The sequence below is a fragment of the Tiliqua scincoides genome, chromosome 1 (assembly GCF_035046505.1).
Source record: "Tiliqua scincoides isolate rTilSci1 chromosome 1, rTilSci1.hap2, whole genome shotgun sequence".
Lineage (NCBI taxonomy): Eukaryota > Metazoa > Chordata > Lepidosauria > Squamata > Scincidae > Tiliqua > Tiliqua scincoides.
In genome coordinates, this window is record NC_089821.1 from 118,806,605 (window position 1) to 118,815,553 (window position 8,949).

Consider the following 8,949-nt stretch of genomic DNA (forward strand, 5'->3'; position numbering starts at 1 on the left):
AGGAACACGACATTGCCATGAATCTGAATGAACAGCCCTGAGTATTAGCCTATCCGTGGAACACTCTTAAGCCTCTATTGTATTGCTTTCTTTGAACACGTTGACATTTCCCCTCTGGTCTGATGAGGACACGAAGCATTTAAGCTTTCCACTTATAATGTGAGCAGCCATTCCCCTATCACAGGGGTCACCAGGAAGAATAGATTTTCCTGAAACTCACCCACTGAAGGTCATTTCATTCAGCAATGGAGAGAGCACTTGCCAAAGGGTAATCCCATATCATTTCATCAGTCAGCTGGCTGGTGAGTTTAAATGGTAACATTAAAAGGCACAGGATGGCTGTGAAATAGCTCCACTGTTTAAAAAAAAAAATCCCAGAAACTTGGGTATTGTATATTTATTCTTTAAAAAAATTATTTTTTACCAGTGTTTGCTGTATTACTATTGTATTTGCAAAAGAGCCCTGATGGATGACTAGTGTCAAACTCAATGTTCAATTTGCATCTCTCTGTTTCATGACAATGTCATTCCTGGCATGTCAGTCACATTAGATTTGAGCAGAACCTGGCATTGGGAACACCATTGTTTGCTGTTTTCCTTCCACTCTCATATTTTCTGTATCAATTTGAAAATGACACATGAGGACAAACTCTTGATGAGGAGAGCGGGAGAAGTGTCTTGTTCTTTATAACCTTTTTTCACATTTCTATGCCACCCTTCCCCAAGGAGCTCAGGGCAGGGTACATGGTTCCTCCCCTCCTCTTGTCCTCACAACAACCCTGTAAGGCAGGTGAGGCTGAGATTATCTCCCAGCCAGAAGGTCACCCAGGAAGCTCCATGGCTAAGCAGGGATTTGAACCTGGATCTTCCAGGTCTAACACCAGAACCACTACACCATCCTGGCTCTCTTATTGTACGGATTTATGCCCCATCTTTTTATTTTAATCACTGGCACCTCACAATGTATAAGCATGACCATTATAAGATAAAACAGTGTTAAAGGCATGTCAGTAAAAACACAGGAGAAACTGACAGGATTTCCTTGAAATTTCAGCATTCCGGGCAGGACCACATGAAATATGTGGTGGGGAACAGGTATGTGGTGGGAAACAGGTAGTGAAGGATGACAGCAACTGTTACCCTGCACATGCCCAATCTCGTCTGATCTTAGAAGCTAAGCAGGGTCAGGCCTGGTTAGTACTTGGATGGGAGACTGCCTGGGAATACCGGGTGCTGTAGGCTTATGCCATAGTCTTTCGAGACTGAATGTTGCCAACCAGTGAAGGATACAGGCATAGCTCTCTTGGTGGATGGTTCCTGGCACCATTGCCCACAAAGTCCTCTCATAAGTACTCATCTGCCTTGTTTCTGGGAGTTTGAGGATCAAAAGGAAAGATCCCAGTGGAAGAATGATCTTAGGCTTATATTGGGAATGTAGTTCCTGGAGGTATACGATCCCAGGGCTTTAGCATCCAACAGCAGAAGACAAAACATTCAGCTATGTATACCACAAAATGTTCATGTTTACCAGAATTGTCCTCCCCCCAATCTAGGGTCAGTTTAATCTGATGGATTCACAATGAAGTGAAAAATCAGCACAAATCCTTACAATTTCAAATGCTTACAAGAACAGGATCCAAAGTGGCTATTGGGCTATTGATTTCGCAGGGCTGATTCCCACCACTACAGTGATTGATGATCACAGAGTTCATTGCCAAGAAATGGTAACGACATCCATGGGAATCCCAGTCCACACACAGTATTCTTGCACCAGCATGTTCTTCTAGGGCACACTCAGAGAGCAATGAATGGAAATGGAATGAACCATGCAAACCACCCCCCAAGTTCTAAGATTTCAATGCAGGCAGTTCTTTTAATGCTTCGCAGCAATTGCTTCTGACAGATGGTCAGCAATGGGTGTGAGGGGACAGTCATTCAGCTCACAGTCTGCACTCATTCAAGTCACATTCCAAGTCGGAGAATCAATGGATCAAACAATACCAAGTCTATGAGATTAGAAGTAAGGTGCCAGATTTCTCCAGGCTGGTGGGATCAAACATCTGGTCAGCTGATAACCAATGCATAGTTGAAGATTAATGAAACAGAGTGTCTGATTTCTAGGTGCCAGGCACAAACAGCAGGAAGTCTGTCACCTTCACAACCAGCCTTGTGGGTATCCCAAAAGCATCTAGCTGGCCACTGTTGGATGCAGATCCACTACTATTTGAACCTTCCTACAATCTAGGCAGGCACTGCTTATTGTTACGATCTACATCATGCGGCATAGTGGCTATGAGTGTGAACTGTGAGCCTGGCAATCCTTGGTTCAGATCTCATTTCAGCAATGAACTATTTTATCACCACCAACACTATGATGAGAGAGGGCTAATTATATTGACCGATTTTACAGGCCTTGGGTAAGAATTATTGAAGCAATGTAGGTGAAGTGCTATATATATATATACATAGCATTGACTTAGCCTGTGTAGTGGTTAGAGCAGTGATTTTCAACCTTTTTAATCTTAACGGCACACTGACTAAGATTGTCAAGACACAGCTTCAGTTTTTTGACAACTGACAAGGCACACTGTGCTGTCAGTGGGGGGCTCACATCTCCCAATGGCCCTACTAATAAATGACCCTTCCCCAAACTCCCATGACACACCTGTGGACCATTCGCAGCACACCAATGTGCCATGGCACACTAGTTGAAAATTGCTGGTTTAGAGTGTAAGCTCAGGAAGACCTAGGTACAAATTCTTACTCAGCCATAAAGCTGACTAGGACTGCACTCCTATCCACACTTTTCTGGGAGTAAATCTCATTGAACACAATTGGACTTACTTCTGAGTAGACCAGCATAGGCTCAGGCTGTTGGTGACCTTGGGCTAATCACTCTCTCACACAGCCTAACTTACTTCACAGGATTATTGTGCTGATAAAAGGAAGTTGTGTATATTGCCCTGAGCTTCTCAGAGGATAGGCAGGATAAAAATGCTTTGCAAGATGTTCTCAATAATTCTTACCCAAACCTGTAAGGTGGATCACTGTTATCTCCATATTACAGGCAACTGAGGCTGATAATAAAAGGAAGATTGCTGTTCTTCACACATTAAACTGTACCAAGAATCTCCATATACCCAAGTGGACTCACTGTTAGTCTGTACCTGAGTACAGTTATTCACTTGTTCCATCCAGTGCAACACTGTACTCGGAGTTCCTCTGAGTACAGAAGAACATGTGAATAGCCTGTGATGTCTTGCCTAAATCATCTCAGTGAGTGCACATGACAAAGGTTAACATCTCGGCTCACTCCCTTAGGGCCCAATCCTATGCAGGCCTTGTGCCAGCACTGAGCTCCAGTGCCAGTGCTGGGTGCCATAAACATGCCATAAAACAAACGTAAATTTGCTGGCAAAGTAGCCGGCGCAGACTGGAGGAGACCCATTACGGGTCTTGTGCTTGTCCCCAGGGGAAGGGAACAAATGTCCCCTTTCCCCAAGGAGACTCCGGCAACGCCCATAGGATGCAGCTGTAGCCATTTCAGAGCCACTGCTCCTCTGGGCAGCTTAGGATTGGCCTGGCCATTGTAACACGACACCACCTTTGTATCCTTATACCTGCTCCTGTGTCCTATCTTCACACATTTGATCTGTTCTGTGTTTTCTATAGCCCACTGAGTTATGGTAGAGATATTTAAGGAAAAATCATATAAAGGGCCAATCTGTCATCAGCAGGTCTTCTCTCAAACAGGCACAGACAACATCTGCTTGTTTACATCAAGGTGACATTTGCTTCTTAATGAAGAAGTATGTACCATTTCTTCAGGTGCGAAACACATCTTTGTGTGATGAAATGAGCAGAGAAGACTAGGCCTGCCCCAACTTCAGCAAAGTACTGGGACTCTTCAGATGTTGTGACTGGGGGTGCACTTCTGTCAGGGATATATCTGTGGTTTCTCACCACAGGCTGGAATACATATTCAGCGAGCACGCACAGAACCGAAGTCTTCCCTGGTTTCATCTGACTCTTCAAACACCCCCTTTTTAGGCAATGAGAGACTAGAACTCACAAGAAGGCATGAGGTCATGCAACCAGACACACGAATAAAACCATGCTATTATTTCCACCTTCTCTTTACCGGTTCCGTTTTGGGGTGCTGAGGAAAGGGAGCCACACAACCTGCAGTTAAAGGCCTACAAGGCAGTTTCTGCGCAAGATTTGGAGAACTAAGGCAGACCTTAGACTAGTTGTCCTTCTGATGTCTAGATAGCAGGAAGCGTATGACCAGGGCAGCTTGGAGAGGTGATGGCTTTCTCAGGGTCACATTGCCCAGCATGTTTCTGTGAGATATCTGGGTATATGTTAGAGCTGGATGATCTACAGGAGAAATATCCCCCTTCCTACCCCACATATTCCACAAGTTGATCTTCCAGGCAAAAATGTCAATTTATTTTCTCCTATTTGGAAAATTTAAAAAAATTCCCTATTATTGTTGGATAAGGATCTATGTTTTTTTTTTTGGGGGGGGGGGGAGGATCAAGGTATGGGAAAGGATTGGTGCCAGGCTCAGGCTGCAATCCTATATATACTTTCCTGGAAGTAAACCCCAATGAACACAATGGGACTTACTTCTGAGTAGACATGCATAGGGTTGTGCTATCAGTGGCGGTTTCTCCACCCACCCCCCTTTTATACCGTTGGCTACACACCTGGATTGGTTATTATTTGCAATCAGAGACCCAGGTTCAGCGCCCATATACACACTTAGCTTGTATTGAACTATACAGATTATAAAATAAGGCATGATTTGAGGTGTGACCCAGATCATTCTTCTCCTTTGCTCCCCCTTCTCCACCACTCTGCATCAGTGCAGGCAAACAAGGCCAAGCAAATGCCAGGATTTTTTTACAAGGTCATTATTCAGTTTCATGGAGGTCTATCAATTAGCCATGACAGCCAAACGGAATCTCTATTCTCAGAAGCTGTATGCCTCCAAATTCTAGTCACTGGCAGGGCAAACAACAAGGAAAGATTGTTGCCTTGGTGTGCCCTGTTTGTGGGCTTCCCAGGAGCAGGTGGTTGGTGTTCTTGGAAAGAGGATAATGGAACAGATACACTTTCAGTCTGATCCAGCAGCCTGTGATCTGATCCAGCAAGGCCTTTCTTATGTTTTTATCAATACCTAGGAAAGGGAGCATGCAAGACTGCACTAAATCACTGGCCCTACACCAACAACTGCTCTCAGGTCCTAACAGCTCTCGACCAGGGAATAGGGTGCCAGCATTGGTGGCTTTTTACTGGGGGCTGTTGTGATGGTTCCTAGCAGCCACAGCAGCATTTCTGATTCACACATAACCATTGGGCTTTCCCATCTCCAATCTGAGTGTGTGTTGGGCTTGACGACTTCAAAGGGACAGGAAGTTACAGCACATTTCCCCAGAACACTGCAGGGCAGTGGTGTAGCTAATGATCGTGTAGCCTGGTGCCGAGCTCAAAATGATGCCCCAGAAGTGATCGCAACTGGAAGTGATGTCAACCTGGGTTTTTTAAAAAGTGAAAATTGGGGGAAAACCTGCTTTCTCCCCCCAGAAGCTTGCCACCCACTTGCTCTGCTGCCACACCCCCCCTCCCCCAGTCAGCAGCATAGCTAAGGCATCTATCTGCTACCTGGGGTCAAAGAAGATTTTGTAACCCCCCACACATCAAAATCAAATTTAATTAAGTAAATAAAAAGTGTGCCCCTTATTGGTTAGAGACACTGTGCTGGGGTGAAGAGGGACAGTTATTCTCCCCCTGCTGAATATAAGAGGAACACCGCTTGAAAAGTGCCTCTTTACTCAGTTAGCAGGATCACTGTATTATGTATTATACATGGAAATGAGAGCTGAGGCATATTAACACCTTATTGGTTCCATGCTGTATCATAACAGCATCTCATTGGCTCTCAGAACAATCAGTCTCATAGGTCAGTTTTGAGTTAAGGAAACCTACTTTCTGATCCATACAGCAGTTGTGTTTCAATTTTCTGGTTAAATGGCCATAACTTTTGATAGAATACAGCTATTCCAGTGAGGTTTGTTTCATTGCATTCTAGATTAAATTACCTTTCCAATGATATAACATGATGGTATTATTTGTGCATACCAATTTTTTCACAATTTTGGCCACTCGTGTCAAGCTCAGCTTGCTGCCCCCCTAAAGCTTGTTGCCGGATACAATTGCTACCCCCTGCACCCCCTTAGCTACTCCACTGCTGCAGGGCAAAGCCCAGCTCTAGATTATGCCCACAACTCATTTTTTTTTTAAAGATTGTACACTTCATTCTCACTTTCTTCTTCTTTCCTAAGAAATATTTGGAGAGATGAGTTTGAAGTAAAACCACTCCAACAGCATATCTATACCACAGAGTTGATCTAGTGTATCAACTTGTCCCTTTCCTTGGGGAAAAGACCAAGAGTGTGGGGAGAAACTACAAACTCAGGATCCTTTCAGGAGACAACAATTATATTGACATAAAACCAATATAAGTCCATAGTGTAGATACACATTCACTCACAGCCCAATCCCAACTACCGCTGGCACAACCAAGTCGCATGGCCTGCACTGTATCCAACACTAGTTGGGATCCTGCTGGACACCTCCTCAGGGTAAGGGAATATTGTTCCACATGCCTTGAGTAATGCCACAGCCAACCCTATGGGGCTACTCGGAAATCCAAGTGACCCTATGTAGGGCTTCCTTGACCAGGAAGGGGGGTTAGGATACGGCAGAGGAGGCCTCCACCAATACCATTCCAGGCCTGTCCCATCCCCGTTCCACCCCCACCCAAAAAACACCCCCTCCCCACCTCCCTTTCACCCTCCCACCACCCTCTACCTGCCCCCGGAATGCCTGGCTCATCTCTTACCTCAGCTGTTGGTTGCTCTGATGGATGTAGCACTGGCAAACTGGTGCAGGCCACCTTGCTGGCACAGCCAACTCCCGAGTAGTTACAAGCATGGTACATTTGCAACACTCTCTCTCTCTCTCTCTCTCTCTCTCAGACACCCATGCATGCACACGCACCCCTTAGGATATTTTTTGTTAGCATACAGTGTGGAGAGCAAAATATTATATTATACATACCACCTCACTGTATCAAGGATAGAGTTCCTTTTTCCTTCCCACAGTTTACAAAATCAAAGTCATTGCAACGGAGGCTCAGAGCAAATATTACAAAGGCCTTTCATATGCAAACACTTTTTGGTATGATTGAAGGTTTGAAATAAATTAGGCCTATCTTGGACGCAAAAAAAAAAAAAAAAAGCTGCTTGTCAAGCCTTGGTATCATTTTTTTCTAAAGAGTTTCTTTGTCATTGTTGATCTTTCATGAAGTTAATATTATTAGTACTTTGTTAAATTTTCAAAGCACTTTCCCATCTCCCTCCCTCCCTCCGCTCTCCAAACATGGAATTAATACAAAGGAAATATTCCAGAGTGAAACCAGTCAGCATAATTAGATAGAAAATATTCACAAACTGAAGAAAAAATCACTTCATTAAAAACTTACCTCTGACTTCAGTATTTCAGTACAAATCTTTGGAATCTTTATACATATTTGACATCCTTTTCCTGCACATGGAAGGAGTGCTAGTGTCTCAATAATAGAGCTTTAAGGAAGTTCTCCCTCCCCCCTTCCACCAGCTTCAAAATACCTTTTTACGTTAAAAAAAAAAAAAAAAAAAAAACTTGTCTGACAACAGTGGCTCACAGTAGTAGTTTGCTAGGAGACCTATAAGGTAGCCTTACTAAAATAGGGTAGGGGGACCTGATGCCCTTATCAGAGGAGTACCATGGATGCAGTTGTAAATGCAACTGTAGACCACCATTTGCCTCTTGGAAGCACACAAGCAGGAGAGGAAGACATAGCCTTCTCCCACCTTTGCTCTCCTGCAACTGTTGGATTTGGAGGTAGTGCATAACCATAGCCATTGATCAACCTGCCCTCCATGAACGTGTCCAATCCACTAGCTCAGCTAGTGGTTATCAACCTATCTTGTGGCAACAAGCACCACAGACTAATTGGGTGTTGTGTTAAGTACTTTGCATGTTCATTCTACATCTCCAGCCAATCAGTTTTAATCAATAACCCCTGGTTCTTTAAAGCTACTCATGCAAATGGATTCCCCATTCCAAGAGACTCAAGGGACATTTGATTTTTATAGAATGTGCCGATGATTAGAGGTGGGTTTTCAGTGATAACGAAATAAAAACACATAACACTGCTTTCTGCTTTTCTCATTTTTGTTTTAAAAAAAAAACCCCAAATCTTCTAACACTTCTACATATTCTCTACATATTCTCTACATATCCTCCAAAACCTCTACATGCATGTGGCTGCATCTGCTGGCACTATACCACCTATATCACCTATCTAGTACACTTTTAAAGTGATTATAATTTATACTTATAATTTATTTTAAAAATGCCCTTGGAATAAAAACACTTGACATCACTTTGTGCACTTCTAACTTTGGAAAACACCAAAAACTGTGAAAAATAAATCCATTTTGACCCACCTGTACCAATGAATTATTCAGTAGAAGGTAAACATGTCTTGCATGTACTAACATCAGAAGACAATGTATTCAATGCAGGCAACTGTAATAACATATATGGAACAACATATGCAAATTATGGGACAATTCAGGCCCCAGTCCTACTCAGTGTGCGCCAGCTCACCACCAGTGCTAGCCCAGCTCTGGCGGACCTCTGAGCAGTGGAGAGGTAGGCAGGGCATGGGGGGAGTCGGGCAGAAGGCATTCCAGGGTGGAGGAAATGAAGGGAGGGTGGGGAGAGGGTGGGGAGAAAGCATGCCTGGGGAGGGAGCAGGGTGGGAGGGATGGAGGCAGGACCAGTGGAACTTCACTCCACCAGATCCAGAGCCTCCGTGTTGGGCTGGCCGCC

The 8,949-nt window shown here is 44.1% G+C and overlaps 1 pseudogene; it reads left to right on the forward strand.

Annotated features, from left to right (window-relative positions):
* Positions 1-1,122: 1,122 nt before the first annotated feature.
* On the forward strand, positions 1,123-1,242 carry LOC136637294 (5S ribosomal RNA; annotated as a pseudogene).
* The last annotated feature ends 7,707 nt before the right edge of the window (positions 1,243-8,949 follow it).